The following is a 16,175-nucleotide window of genomic DNA, read 5'->3' on the forward strand; positions in this document are numbered from 1 at the left end:
TAAATACTCCAGAGCTGTGTGTGTGTGTGTGTGTGTGTGTGTGTGTGTGTGTGTGTGTGTGTGTGTGTGTGTGTGTGTGTGATTGGAGAGCTCGAGTTTCTCCCACCGCCAGGCTGGGCAGCTGGTGCAGCTGTTTAAAGGTCAGGAAGAAACAAGTCTGTGCAGCTACCCACCCCTGCGCCCCTGCCAGGGTCCCCTTCCTGTCTTCCTGTCACAAACAGCCAGCCAGCCCCTGGGAGGTGGCTTCGCTCTGCCAAGGATCAGACAGAGACAGACAGACAGACTACAGCACAAAGGAAGAGAGAAGCTCTAAATTGGAAGAACGGCTTCTTTGTAAATAGTGTTGTTCACTTACTGTGGCCTTGGAATTCAGTCAGTGCTGGCCCCGAGTTCTTTTGCCATAGGCAGCTCCAGGAGAGCCTACATCTGAGCAGGAAACACGGAGCCACACAACCTTGAAAGTCAGGTCTTCGTGTTCTGCTAAGAAATATATTTGGGCTTAAGCCGAAGCCTTCTCCACATGATAAAAATAGAGGCAGCAACACTTTCGACACCTGTGTTTTCCTTGGATGGCATATTTTCCACGGTAAACAAGAAAGCGCAGATTGGAAATCCATTCATTCCTTCAGGAGAAGTGCTCCAGTCGGGGGGGGGGGGGTCATGTGTGTTTTCAATCAGAGGAAACTAAAAACAGCCTTTCCCAGACTGCCGTATCCCATGTCTCAAAGCAGCAAGCCTCAAAACATCCTTTATCAGCCCTGCAGATAATTTTGTATAAAACCCAGGATTTCTTGATGCAGCTGCTAATTAGAATCACCACTGACTTTTCACTCTGTTTCCCTGTCGTCTCCGTTGTAATCATAACAAGACTTTTGTTCATTGAGACAGTCTCACTGGGGAGACCAGGATTACCATCCTCCTGCCTCAGCCTCTCCAGTGCTGGGATTGAAAGCAAGGGCCACCACACTCAGCACCATAGGATTTGTTTATCCATTCTTTCTGTTTATTTACTTTAGAGACAGGGTCTCTCTACGGAGCCCTGGCTGGCCTTGAACTCATAGAGAACGGCCTACCTAAGTCTCTCCAGTGCCGGGATTAAAGGCATGAGCCACCAACCTGGTAGGGATGTGTTCGTTTTTAATTCCTCATTTGCTGATGAGAACGCTATCAAAGAGAATGACCAGTGGCTAATAAACGTCACAGCTTCCCTGCCCCTGCTAAGAGCTGTGAAACTCTGTCCCGTCCATCACTGCGAAGCTCACTGTTCCGAATCCCAGATGTTTCTTTTTATCTGTTTGTTTTCTCTGTGTAGCCCTGGCTGTCCTGGGATTCACAGAGATCTGCCTGCCTCTGCCTCTGTGCTGGGATCAAAGGCGTGTGCCGCTGCAATCCAGTAGAACCTCAGCTTCTTAAGCAGTGGGCTGCAAGCCGCTGATTGGTCATGCACATGTATGTGGGGGTTGCAAAAATCGTGGCAACAATAAAAGCTTCTGAATGGACTGTGATCAAAAATTAATTCAACCTTTGTCAACACTGTCTGAAATACCTCGGCTCAGGTTTGAGACTATCTGAGGTTTTGTTTGTTTGGATTTTGGTTTATTTCATTTTAAAACTTTAATTTTTTTTTCTTTTAAAAATTTGTGTGTGTATGTGGGGGGAATATGTATGTGAGTGATGTGTATGGTATGTTTGTGGTCTGTGTGTGTGTGTGGTATGTATAGTGTGCGATGTGTGTATAAGTGGTATATGTGTGATGTGTGTATGTGGTGTATGTAATGTGTGTGTATAAGTATATGTTGTGTACAAGTGTGTGTGCATATGTGTGTGTGATGTGTATAGTGTGTGATGTGTGTATAAGTGGTATGTGTGTGATGTATGTGTGTAGTGTATGTAATGTGTGTGTATAGGTATATGTTGTGTACATGCGCACGCACACGCACGCACACGCACGCATGTGTGTGTGTGTGTGTGTGTGTGTGTGTGTGTAGGTGTCTGGGATAGCTAGAGTCATCAGATCACCCTGGAGCTGGAGCCACCCAGCATGGATCCTGAGGATGAATTGGGTCTCTTTAAGAGCAGTAGGAGCTCTTGACGGGGGAGTTCTCAACCTTCCTAGCCGAGCCACCCTTTGATACAGTTTCTCCTGTTGTGGCAACCCCAACCATAACATTTCTTTTGTTGCTACTTTAGGACCGGAATGTTGCTACTGCTATGAACCTTAATGTAAATATCTGAGGTTTCTGATAATCTTAGGTGAGCCCTGTCAAAGGGTCACTTGACTCCCAAAGGAGTGTGCCCCACAGGTTGAGAAGGGTGATCCTAACCAATTAAGACATCTTTCCATCCCTACATCTTTTTAATTGTTTGTGTATGGGAGGGTGTGTATGCCACGGCACACCCGTGAAGGTCGGAGGACAACTTTTGAGAGCCAGTTCTCCCCTACCTCCATGTTAGGTGGTCTCAGGGATTGAAATCAGGTCATCAAACTTGGGGGCAAGTGCAGAGCTTCCTCACTTTTCTTTTCTTCCATAGGTCACACTACGCATCCTTAGAACTCACTACGTAGACCAGGCTGGCCTCTGTCTCCACAGGGCTGGGGTCCCAGGTGTGCACTACCACACCTGCTTTGTACAGAAGCCTATTATGTGCTTTGAGTTGCAGGGTTTTTACTGGAGACTTAATGTTTTAGTTAGAACAAAGATTTATTTTTTTCTGGAACAGGGTTTCTCTATATAGACCTTGCTGCCCTGAAACTCACCCTGTAGACAAGGCTGGCCTTGAACTCAGAGATCAGCCAGCCGCTGCCTCTAGAGTGCTGGGATCTGAGGCCTTAGAACAAAGACTTTTAATATTTGTCTATCTTCATCCCTAAGTATTTAAGCCTCAAAGGTATCGTTTGGCAGTGTTATTAGAATGTTTGAGTTTTAAAATTGCTTCTCAAGTTGTAGACTTGAGTTTTTGAGTTTCAAAAATAAACATTGAGTGGACACTGGCTTGGGCTTAGGATAGACTTTTTACTGTCTCAGAAATCAACTAAGCATGCTTCTGCCAATTCGTACTATGTATTTCTGTGATGCAGCACCTACCATGGATGGTTATAAAACCAAGATACCAGTCAACTCTGGAAAGCATTAAAGATGCTATTAGTCCCGTAGCATCAAGATCTAACTCTTCATGTAAACGTAAAATGTATCCATCTCTAAACAGTGGCAGAATGTACACATATACCCAAGAATTGTTTTAAAACCAATTTCCTATGTTTTGTTATCAGTAAGTGGTTCGTCTGCCTATATACCCAGGGAAGAGGTGCGTGGTGAAAGGCGTCAGTTTCTTCTGCAGATTCTGCCTTTCTCTCCCTATATGGCTTCAGAGCCCGTCCCCAGTCTAAAAGGAACCATCACATTTAGAATCCTGTCCAGTTCTGACATGCAGGCATTTCTTTAATTAGACACTCAAAGTCATCAGCTAGTCATTGAAAGGCATGGTAGCCATCAGCACTGACCTGCAGGACAGCTGTTGGACTCTGGTTCTCATCAATGACTGCACAGCAGACTTTCCTAAAGGACCTTTAAAAAACCTGCTACTCGGCCCACATACATGCACACACACATACACACACACACACACACACACACACACACACACGCACGCACACATGCACGCACGCATGCACACATGTACACTGCTTCTGCTTTAACTACCTTGCAGTGTGGTTCAGGCATCAGTATTTTTCTAGAGCTCTCAGGTGAATGTACAGCCAAGGTTAAACATTGGTGTGACCAAGCAAACTACTCCAATTTCATCCACCCCAGTCCTGCTTTTTAAATGTAGTCACCCTGCCTGGACTGTCTTGTTATAAAATATTAATGCCACCAGGTTCAATGTTAAAACAGATGGATTTTTTTTAATCTCCTTGTGTACTCTGCCTAACTAAATTATGGCATCTCGCCGACGTTCCGGACTACAGACAGGGTGCATGCGTTTGTGTGTCCTGTTGCTGCTGTCATTAGTGATGATGGACATTGATTTGGTCCTCAAGAACAGAGATGAATGAATTCTACAGCTAAGGGGTTCGATGGGTAGTTAGTGGCACACACCTTTAATCTCAGCACTCGGGAGACAGAGGCAGGTGGACCTTTGATTTTTGAGGGCAGCCTGGTCTACAAGGTAAGTTCCAGGACAGCCAAGACTACACGGAGAAACCCTATCTTGAAAAACAAAAACAAAATCCAAAAGGTTCTAGAACAATCTTATCCAATAAATTGATCGACAGCTGTGAAGAAATAACACAACATATTGGTTTAACCCAGAGACATATATTCTTGGAAATAGCTTGGGTTAGACCAAGCCTAAGAGACTGGCCTGAACTAGAAGCAATTAGAGGCATGAGAGCCTGAAGAAGAGGTCAGCTCGGAGCCATTGGTCTTCCGGAAGATTGTGGCTATCTTGCACACTAGCAGCCTTTCTTGACATCTGTTCTACTGCTTTGATAAAATACCCACCCAAATCAACTTGGGGAGAAGGGGGGTTATTTCACCTTACAGCTTGCAGACCCTCAGGAAGGACGCTAAGGCAGCAACTCGAGGCAGGAACCTGGAGGGGGAACTGAAGCATAGACTATGGAGGGATGCTGCTAATGCTGCTAATTGGCTTGCTCTCCATGGCTTGCTCAGCCTGCTTTCTTATAGAACCCAGGACCACCAGCCCAGGGAAGGCACCACTGACAATGGGTGAGGCCCTCCCTCATAATTTATTAGTCAAGAAAATGTCCTCATGGACTTGCCTACAGGTCAATCTGATGAAGGTGACACCTCAATTACGGTTTCATTTTCCACAGATGACTCTAGTTAGTGTCAAGTTGACAAAAACGAACTGTCTCGGAGCCTATTAGAGGCAGACTTTTAGGACGTGCATCTAAATGTTACACAATCACATAAATCCCATCCAGGAGACTTCAGATGCCTGCTTGCTTGCTTGCTTGCTTGCTTGCTTGCTTGCTTGCTTGCTTGCTTGCTTGCTTGCTTGCTTGCTTTTCAAGATAGGGTTTCTCTGTGTAGCCCTGGCTACTCACTCTGTAGACCAAGCTGGCCTTGAACTCAGAGATCCACTTACCTCTGCCTCCAAGTCCTAGGATTAAAGAAATGTACCGCCACAAACACTTATAAATAAACACATGGACTTTTTTTTTTAAAGGTAGACTACCGATTCTTTTTTTTTTTCCGGGGCTAGGGACCGAACCCAGGACCTTGCGCTTCCTAGGCAAGCGCTCTACCACTGAGCCAAATCCCCAACCCCGATTCTTGATCTATAGAGTAAATATAGACTTTGCTCACAGGTGAGCATCTATAATATCTTAGGACTTCCATAGCATATGCTTCTGTCACTGTGAGTATCACAGTGAGGTCAGTGGGAGAGAGCTTGCCTGGGACTTGAAAAGTCCAAGATATGATCTCTAACACTAAAGAAAGGAAGGGAGGAAGGCAGGGCAGGAGGAGAAGGAAGGAAGAAAGGAAATGTTTCGTTTGGCAGACATTATCATTGAAATTCCTATTAGGGACCATCTCTCTGCCCACCTCTCCTGGATCTGCACTTTTTTTTTTTTTTTTTTTTTGGAATAAACCCATCCATCCCCTTTCCTTGGATAAGAATTCTATTAAAGAACGTGACCTTGGGTTTCCTATCACTCAGGAACATACTAACTAATGGAGGCGGTGCTGTGGCTGGAAGACAAGGGAAGGCGATTGTAACATTTTTGCATTAAGTAGAATTGTTATTTGTTTTGTGGACTGGGATTATTTGCTGGAAACAGGTAAAGGCAACCTGATTACACTGAGCTTAAATGGAATTTTGAGCAACCCAGATACACTGTCAGGTGCAGAGCAAAGTCAGGCCTATGCTTTAAAAAAATAAAGAAAAACAAAACAAAGTATCAATCCAGATGAAAGAGTTTTTTTAAATAAAAGAATTATCAGTTGTGTGAAAATAGATCAGAAATGCCGGCCTTGGGGGAAGGGAAAGTTAATACTACAGTTTCCATAGCAGGAAATGATTTTCTCCTATTTTTTTTTCTCATATACAATAAAATGTAGTCAAGGTCTGGTGGTAGAAATAAGCTAATGTAAACCGTGTTTCATTCCATCAGACTCAAAAAGTATTTATTGAGCAGATACTAGGTGTCAGACAGGCTTGCCCTGGACAGAAGATGTGACTGTGTGTAGGTGTTAGTTACATCCCTCAGGACCAACAGTTGGCGCACATGCACACACACACACACACACACACACACACACACACACACACACACACACACCACTTTTTCTTTAGTTTCTCCATATTTTAACTAGCAGGCCAGCCGTACTATTTTAAATAAACCAAACACGGAATTTCAGGCACACAAACTCCAAGTTCCTGCTGGTTCCCCTCTGCTGGATCAATGATCCTAAGCTGGATACTTTGTTCCAACAGTTTCAATGCGAAAATGGACACTAATTCTAACAGAATAGAATACAATTTCTGGGACACTGTTACATCTGATCTCCTGCAGTTTTATCACAACCCATTATCTCAGGGCCTATTTTACAGAGGTTGGTTCAGTGCAACCACCCAGCTAGCTAACAAATTGTTCCCATGCCACAGAGAGCAGCAGTTCACTCAGAGGGAGGAAGAGAGGGAGACGGGGGAGGGGAAGGAAGGGGAAGGGAAGGGAGAGGAGGTGAAGGAAGAAGAGGAGTGGGTAAGAGAGGAGAAGGGAGGTGCTCTGTGGAAGGAGGCTGGGGGGCTGGAAGGCCTTGGACCTTCCCTCTGGTATTCAGAGCTTAAAGTTTTTACCCCTGAGCTGCTGTTGTTTCTCTGCCCTCTCCTGCCCTTTCCCCTACTAAGGCTTCCCTAAAAAAGGACATCCTGTCTGTTGCAATTGTCCTCCAGCTGTTTGCTCTTTTTAAATGCCTCGCACTTGTCTCTGGCATTTGCTCCATCCGAAAAAATAGACCTTGGGCCTTTAGGATGGAAAGAAGTATTAAATGGCCAAAAGCTGCCTCAGGCCAGGGTGTGGGCAATCTCTCACCACTGAGACACCGGTGATGTCTGAAGGGCCTGGGGTTGCTGGGATGGTCCCAATCTAAAACTCTCCTCTCTTGTCTCCATCAGTATCTCCACAAATGTGAGACCCTGAGTCCCTATTTGGGGACTCCCACATTTTCTATCTGAGCCAGCATCAGCATCATGGATGGGGTGGACAGAGATCAGATACAGACACCTGTTAGTTCTTGGGTCAGCCAGCTCTGCCATTTGCTGTGAGAACCTTCTCTTCTTTGGGGGGATTTGGTTCCTTCAACTAGAAACTTGTTTCCCTAGGACTTGATTTCAACTTCTCAGAAGTTATAGTTTGTGTCTCCCGGCCATAGACTTGATTCTGCGCATAGCTTCAGATTGCGTCGAGGTCCTGGGGTGGTCAAATCTGAGTCATTATTATTGAAAATACTCACTTGAATTTATCATCAGAGCACCATCTTTAATAGTTGTAGGAGCAGCAACTGAAACACTCACCTAGATGTCCCGAATCATGCCTTCCCACTCAGCATCATCTCGATGCCCCAGAATTCAGTCTGGGTCCAGGCTGGCCAGCCTCACATGGGCTGACCTTGCCCAAGCCATGCCAGAATATGTGGGGAGTGGGTGTCTTGACACAGTCACTGCTAGAAGCTCCAGGTGACAGGTGCCTCTGCTCTTACTCCGTTACCCACTGGCCATAGTCTAGCATGTAGACTTACCTATGCTTGTTCCCGGGAGTAGCAAACGCATCGTCCACCATAGAGTCAGACAAGAGCCACATCTGACTCTGTCCCTGCAAACTACTGTGAAGCCCTGGCTGATCACTTGGGTTTAGCCAGCCTCAGTTTTCCCATCTGTGAATCGGAATTGGGTTTCCTGTGCCTTGGGCCCACAGAGGTATTTGCATAGCTTTGCTGTGACCACACCATTATTCTCCCCCCCCACCCCCACCTTCTCCAGCTGTTTTTAGGCATGCCACAATGTCACTCCTACAAACTCAGCATCCAAAGTCCTCCAGAATCTGTGCACTTTCCACACAGCAGTCTTCTGAGACAAACCATGCTCGCCCTTCAATGCTTGCTACTTCTGGCCTCTACGCCCAGATTTCTGGCACCCAAGCAGGCCAGCCATGAATCTGCTTCAGTGTTAGCTCCTTGGAACCCACCGAAGTATACTGTTGTGGACCGAATTCTCTCCTGAAACACAAGTCGAAACTCTTAAGGTAACAGTATTTGGAAGTGGACCTTTATAGAAATCGTTTGAGGTCCCAAGAACGGCATCCCCATCTGACAGGGCTGGTGTCCTTATGAAAGGCACGACAGAGCTCTGTGCCACGGGAGGACAGAGAGAAAGTGGCTGCTTTCTCTGGAATTTTGGATTCCTTAAATAACACAGAAATGTTATAAGGATGTGCTTTTGTTTTAATCCCAAGTGTGGGGATGTGGAGCTGTTTCAGCTTCTCTGCAGCAGCTGTGATTTTCCTCGTGCTATAGCAGAGACAGGCTTTTGCCAGCTGCAGATAATTTCCGCAGTTGCTTGACCTCTGGAATTCTGGGAACTTTTCGGAGGGTATATAAATGCTAGAGCCCCACTAGGCAGGGTGGGTGGGTGGATGCAGTCTGGTAGCAGTCACCCTCAGAGAAGAACAAAAGGAAAGAATTGGATTCAAGAATCTCTCCCCCTCTATCTGTTCTTTCCTATCTAGTGATAAGGGGTGAGATGGGGAGGGGGGTAAAGAATGGGAAAAGAAGAATCCACAGAAAGCAGAGACTATCTACAAACTGCCTACAAGCCAAGGAAGAGGGACTTCAGTCGGATTAAGTCACCCATGCCATAGTCTTTGACTTCAGCATCCAGAACTAGGTGTCAGCCCATGTCTGCCGCCAGTCTCTGGTATTTTAGCAGTTGTGTATGGATTAATGACAGGGATCTCTCAACTGATGTTATCCTTATGGGAACTGCACAGCGTGCACTTAGACAAAGTAAGACGGGTAAGGTGTCACTAGATGATACACTCTTCGAGAACCACCACCATGATGCGCTGCTAACTGGAGTTTCCTTATTCAGAGCACACAAGGACTAATACGGCACCCCAAAGATCCACAAATGCCTTTCCCCCCTTTTTTCTTCTTCCTCCTCCCTCTCTTCCTCACTAGATACTAATAGAAAACAAAGGCTGGCCTCAAACTTGTGATTCTCCTGCCTCGGCTTCATCCGTGCAGGGGTCGTAGGAATGTGGAACCACACCCTACTCAGATTTATGTTCTACAGATGGGAGATTTGAGAGCGAAAGATTAGCCTGACCGAGGTCACACGTCTGGGCAACAAGGTTCTGAACCTGTGATAAATAGTGTTGACAAGCGTTCATGAGGGGGTGCGCTCAACCGGCAGAATGGCTGTCACACGCAGAATTCTGTGTTGTTGATGGGGAGGGGCGGGGAGTTTACATAGAAGAGTAGCACTTCTTTGAATGAGAAGCAGGAGAGAGAAAGAGACTAGTTAGGCAGGCTGTGACTGATGCCATAATCAGGGACAGAAATCAAGTGCAATGGGGGACTTCAGGAGAAGCAGCTGTTGAACTAGATGAGGTCAACCTGGGAAGACCCACAGAGGTGAGACCTCAGCACCCATTGTCAAGGACAATCAGGGAGAAGAAACAGAAATAGATCAAGTGGAGGAGAGCTGGGTACAGCAGAGAACCCACCCACCAGGCCCCTAGTCTCCTAGGGTGATCCCCCACACACCTCGACCCCTCAGAAAAGCAGCAGGAGGCTGATGCTAGGTGAAGCCACTGGATCCCTGGACTCTGAGGTTTGCCCCCAGCCCCATCTGTTGGCGTCCCAATTGCCCTAGAAGACAGGACACCACAAAAATCTTTGGCTGAGGAGACACTTGGCCTAGGAGTGGAGAACTTGGCTTGGAACAAAGGCACACTGAGCTGTCTCCAGTCTTGGATGGCTGCCACCCAGAATGTGACTTTGCCTACATCTCCCTGCATGGCTAGGCATTGGAGACCTTGGCCCTGGCTGACTTCTGGATTCATGTGACTCTCACCCGATGGCTGACCCCACATTGAGGTGGAGGGCTCTTGCCTAGCTCCCCGAGGGAAGGGTCAGGCAGAGTGGAACCTCTTGCTCAGGGCTGGCAGGGTCCAGACTGGAGCTGTCACACAATCCCAGTGAGGCCGGTCCCCTGCCTAGCCCTCCGTTCTCTGGCCCTTCCCGGAAAGAGGTCACCGCCCAGGAGCTCTCATAACAGGGACTCTCTGTGTCCAAGGCCGGCCTGGTGGAGCAGGAGGATGCAGAGGGCCAGCGGGGGCAGGAGAAGGTCGTGCTGGGCCGCTCGCTGCGGGTGGCGCCGCAGCCCCGGGTCGCGGGCAGGGACCGGGCGTGTGGGCGGAGAGGCGGCGCGCGCTCGGAAGTGGCCCCGGGCGGCCTCCCGGGCGGGCGGCTCCTGTTTCCCGGCTCCCGAGCGGGCGGGCGCGGGCCAGCTGCTGGGAGGTGAGCGGAGCAGCGTTTTCCCACAGTCTGGGGCGGTGACACATGGCGCTCACACATTCCACAGCCGGCGGCCGCGCCAGGCCTGGCGGTGAGTCAAGGCAGCGCGGGGAGCTGCCGAGAGCAGGTTCCGACTTTGGCACCCGGCGCGCCGCCTTCCCGCCTTGCCCAGCCGGGCGGGGGCGGAGGGGGAGGGGACGCCGGTTAACCCTTGGCTAGCTAGGCGTGCCGCAGCAGAGGCTCGGATGCAGGCCCACTGAGGAGGGAGTTGGGGGAGATGAATGCGTCACTACTGGGGAAACCAAGTCCCGGGTGCGTTCTTTGCTTTTTCAGACGAGGGGGTGGGGTGGGACGGGGGTTGGAGGCGGTATCTTTAATCCAAACTGGTCTGAATTCACTGTGCCTTCGAACTTCTGGTGATGCTCCTAGTTACAAAGCAGAAAACCCGAGAAGTTGCTCCTTCGAGAAGGTGCGACTCCTGGCTTTTAGATTCAGACACTGCCAGAAAGACTGGAGGAGTAAGGAGAAGGCTTACCATCACTGCCCCTTGATCAAGACTCTCCCTTCTGAGCCTGACCGCTGTGCCCAGGACCCGCTCCGGTGTGTGTTTATCGACTGGATCAGAAGTTTGGATCGCAGTTCATTCTGGCAGTAGTTGTACAGATAGAAGGAAACAGCTGGAAGCCTCTGCGGACAAATGCACACCCACATAACCACACACCAAAAAAGGAGGGGGACTGTGACTGTGGTGGGTGTTGTCCCCAAGGGAAGGCCGAGCACTCCAAACGTGGCTTCCCTTGGGCGTGTGTGACCTCTGCTTGACTTCTGCAGCTGTTGCTGCAACCATTCCCACCCCGATCTCTGCACCCACGTATTCTGAGACCACACAAGCCTGCAGCTTTCTTCAAACTTTAAGGTCCCACAGACCAAGTTTCAAACTTCGCGTTTTTTTTCTTTTGAGTAATGTAGCCCAGGCTAGCCCTGGATCTTACAGGAGCATGCCACCACACCCAGCACCTGGTTTATTAGAGAGACTTAGGTGAAGTTCCAGAAGTTAGGACCGGTAAACTTCACCTCGGTGTCTAGATGTAGTTCAGATTGCCCCCCCCCGCCCCCCACATACACAGCCTTTTCCTCTCACCTCCCCACAGCAGGTACTTGTGAGCCCCTCCCCCACAGACCTGCCAATCACCATCTCTAAGTATCACGGGAAGTGCATCTTCCAGGGCTCAGATTTTGTAGAACCTAGTAGGACTTTTTGAGCTCTTCTTTTGGTTGGGGAAATAAACCACGCCTAGCCTCTGACTAAGTCAATAAGTGCTCAGTTATGCTAGTGTGATCAAAGGACCGGCCAATATGTCCCCTCTGGAGAGCCAGAGTCAACAGGGTACACGCAAGGTCATTCAGTCAGCATCATCCACAGCTACAGAGTGGACACAGCAGGGCCCTGGGGACTACAGAGGGCACTGAGAGAAGCAGAGGAAGAGGAAGGTTATTCTGAAGTCCTGTGATCCCCAGTTGGTGCTCTCAATCAAGCAAGTGGAAACTCTCCTGAGGAACTAATTCTATTCTAGTGTGATAATTCTATCCAAGTTGGGGGGTCCTGCCTCAGGAGTCTTGGTCTCATTGCCATCACAACTGGTCAGTTTCCACCAATCTGCAATGGCACGTGACTGCTACCACACAGCCTACTCGGTTCCAGTTTGCCTCATCCCACACAGCTTGACAGTTTAAAGATGTGGACACGTTGCTGCGTCTCTCAGTAGGTCATTCCTTTTCATCCCTGAGTAGTATTCCATCGTGGGTCTAGTGCAGCTCACTTCCCAGTTCTCTTGCCTTTAAGTTTGGGCCTGGAGGAGCAGAGCTGCTCATTCACACAGGGAGCTTTTTGTGGATGTCTATCTCCATTTCTCCTGAAAAGTGCCCAGGAGTAGGGTTGTCAGTTTATGTCACAGATGCATGGCCGGTAGAGGTGGACAGGGACCAGCTAGCAAATGCCACTTGCTCTGATCCTGTCTCCTCTCTGTTTTCAGAGGCTGCTACCAATATGTCCAGGAGGGTTTCCTGAAGTGACTTCTGTGTTGCGCCTTTGTCTTGGTCTATCTTATGCTCTGTAATAAAAACCATAGACTGAGCAGATTTATAACGAGCTTAAATGTATTGGCTCATGGTTCTGGAGTCAGGAAAGGCCAAGATGAAGGAACCCGCATCTGGCGAATGCCTTACTGTGCCATCTTGTACTGGAAAGATAAAAAGGGGGAGAGATGTGTACACGTGCACACAAACACAGAAATACCGAAACACAAACACACAAGCACACGTTACAAGCAGACTGAACTATGATGCCCATAACCAACCCAAGCTGGTAGCATCGAGCCGTCCACTCTACCCTCGTAGCCTCATGCCTCACCCCCCCGCCCCCAACAATGCTTTATTGGGCATACAGTTTCCAGATGTGCCCTTTGGAGACTCATTGAAAGCACAGGTGCCGTGAGCAGCTCTCCAGACAGACACGTTAAAGGCCATCCCTCCAGGCTGAGAAGGTATAACTTGATGCTTTAGGTTTGACAAAGAAAACAGGAGCCAGACTTTAACAAATAACAACATCGCAAAGGTAAACACGTCCGTGCGTGTACACAAAACACCATCAAGAATGTAAACAGGCAGACGCAGACCCAGGAAAAATATGCACACATATACACCAGTCAGAGGACAGACACACAAAACACACCGGGACTCTGGTTGCCCAAGAATACACAGAGACAAGGGCCAAGGTTTTAAATGGACCTTACAAGAGAGGACGTGGCAGTAGCCTTGGTCAGCACAGGAGAAGGTCTCTGCTGCTATCAATTTCCAAAGAATGCAGACCAAGGCACAATGGCTTTACAATGCCAGATGCTGGAGAGGATGTGTGGCAATGGAGCAGACATTTGGAACGATAAAAGTTGGACTCAGGCTAGCCGTAGTAGTGCATGCTTTTAATACGGGGCTCGGGAGGCAAAGGCAGGCAGATCTTTTTCTGTGAGTTCAAAACCAGGCTGGTCTACATTGGGAGTTCTATGACAGCCAAGATTGTATAGCTCCCTATATAATCCTGTCTCAAAAAAAAAAAAAAAAAAAAAAAAGACATTTTAAAAAGGTTGAATTCAGCAACTAGGTGGCATATGCTGTGTGTTTAACAGTGGGCAGTTCATAAGGAAAGCAAGTCTGATTACTAGAACTGGCTGCTTCCTGATGTAAACTCTCCTACCATGGCCAGTTTAAAGATGTCAGCACATCATCACTAAAAGCAGAGATGGGATGGGACGGCACAAGTGGCATTTGCTAGCTGGTTCCCTGTCCATCTCTACCCGCCATGCATCTGTGACATAAACTGACAACCCTACTCCTGGGCACTTTTCAGGAGAAATGGAGATATACATCCACAAAAATTCTCCCTGTGTGAATGAGCAACTCTGCTCCTCGAGGCCCAAATGTAAGGCAAGAGAATTGGGAAGTGAGCTGCACTAGACCCACAATGGAATACTACTCAGGGATGAAAAAGAATGACCTACTGAGACATGGCAGAAATGTGGCCACATCTTTAAACTGTCAGGCTGTGTGGAATGAGGCAAAGTGGAGTAGAGTAGGCCGTGTGGTAGCACTTATAGGCCATTGCAGATTGGTGGAAACTGATCAATCGTGATGGCAATGAGACTAAGACTTCTGTGGTGAAAGGGTAGGGGGTGAGGATAGAACGGATTTATGTGGACCTACTATGTGCTGTTCAGACTGGGGCCGTAACTCAGTGGCAGAACACTGGCCTGCTTTGGAAGAAGCCCTGGGTCCAGCTCCTGACACTAGGTGGGAAAACCAAAAAACTATTGGTCAGAATGGAAACCTTAGGATCAGAGCCTTTAGATGTATAAAATTAATTTTTTTTTGAAGTTCAACACAAGTGATAAGCTTGGGTTTCCTCCTCTTGTGTACTCTGGCCTCCTTAGAGGCAGAAATCACAGAACAACATGGGAGCCATGAGGCAGATGCCTCACAACAGGGGCGGAGAATAAACTGGGTTTCTCTTAAAATAAGAGAAAAATTTTAGTGATTTTAGAAAAATCAACAAAGCCTTATTTACTCTGCCTCCTTTTGTGGTTTCCAGTTCTGCTGGTCACAGGGCAGAGCCGGTCCCTTCCGGGCTGAGCAACCGGAAGGCAGGGGTGCAGCTGGCCTGCTCTTCCCTCAGCCTTGTTCACCTTTCTTCCAACTCCACCATTTTTGAGGAATCCTTTCCTCACACTTGCGAAATGACTCAGGTAGTTCTCTAGGTCCCTTGTGTTTCCCTCCAACTCTCTCTCCCTCTCCTGTTCTCAAACTTCCTTCCCTCGCCTGTGTAAATGCGTTTAACAAACGTATCCCGGGAGATATGTCCACTCCTTTGTAGCCCAGGTCAACAAGAAGTCCCTGTCTCCCAGAATCCTACTAGCTGTTCAAGCACATAAAGTGGTTCTGTGTTCTGCCAAGGTCTGCCAGCGTGCTGAGTTTGAAGAGCTGGAGTCCATTTTATCCTCTTACTTATAAAATAGTCAATCATTTCTGGGGTGGGGCCTACTCTCAGGATGAAGTAAGAAGCTGGGAAAGTGCGTGTCAGCAGAGGAGCTCAGTGATTGGCTGGTTTTCTTTTCAAACTCCATTGTAATGAGTCCTTACAGGAGCACTTCAGTGATGCTGTCTTTAACAGCCCTGAGTGCCCCCCCCCCCATGAACCTGATTAGGAGCTAGGCTCAGTCCTCTGGAGTCTTCCAGGGTGTCCTCTCACCCCATAGCCCAAAAAAGGAAGAGTATCTGGCCTGGCCCACTGCCAGGATCTCCACCGGCCATCATTGTAACTCTAGAAAAATGGCCAAGAAAGGAAGACCAGGCTCAGGAAGGTGGACCAGCTTTCTGCCCCTTCTCCCTTGTCTGTTCTCCCTTACTGAGTCTCTTAGGAGCATTACGTCTTCTTGACGTCTCGTCTTTATACAGCTTCTTGTAGAGCTCTGGAGACCAACTGGAAACACTAGTAAAACTTCACAGGACGCACGGGGCTTCCTGTTGCATTTCTGTATTTTCTGCACGAGTGCTTTCCGATAACGAAGTGTGCTCCTCGCGGTCTTGTCACTCCAGCCCTCCCGACTCGACTTCACGCCCTTTCAAGCTCCCTGTGGTAAAGATGGCTGCTTTTCTGCCCTCCAGCCTTTCAGATCAGCACTGGCCACTCTGCTGTGCCTGATCCTCAGGACCAACGTCCCCCCTCCCCCCCCCCCCTCCCCCTCCCTCCCTCTCCCCCCCCCCTTCCCTGTCCCCCTCCCCCCTTCCTTCCTTAAGACTGTCTTTATTTTACTCAGTTTTATGAGTGTTTTGCATCTTTGTATGTCTGTGTACCACATGCATGCCCGGTACCTTCAGTGATAGAGGGTGTTAAACCTCCTAGTACAGGTGGCTGTAAGCTTCCTTGCGGGTGCTGTGAATCGAACCCTGTCCCTCTGCAATAGTAGCCAGTGCTCTGAACCACCACTGAGGCAATTCCTCGTGGGCCTCAGAATAATTCTTGAGTCTTTTTTTTTTTTTCCATGAAACCTTTGCACTACTTGAGGTCTCATACGTAAA

This window comes from Rattus rattus, chromosome 4, assembly GCF_011064425.1.
Source record: "Rattus rattus isolate New Zealand chromosome 4, Rrattus_CSIRO_v1, whole genome shotgun sequence".
NCBI lineage: Eukaryota > Metazoa > Chordata > Mammalia > Rodentia > Muridae > Rattus > Rattus rattus.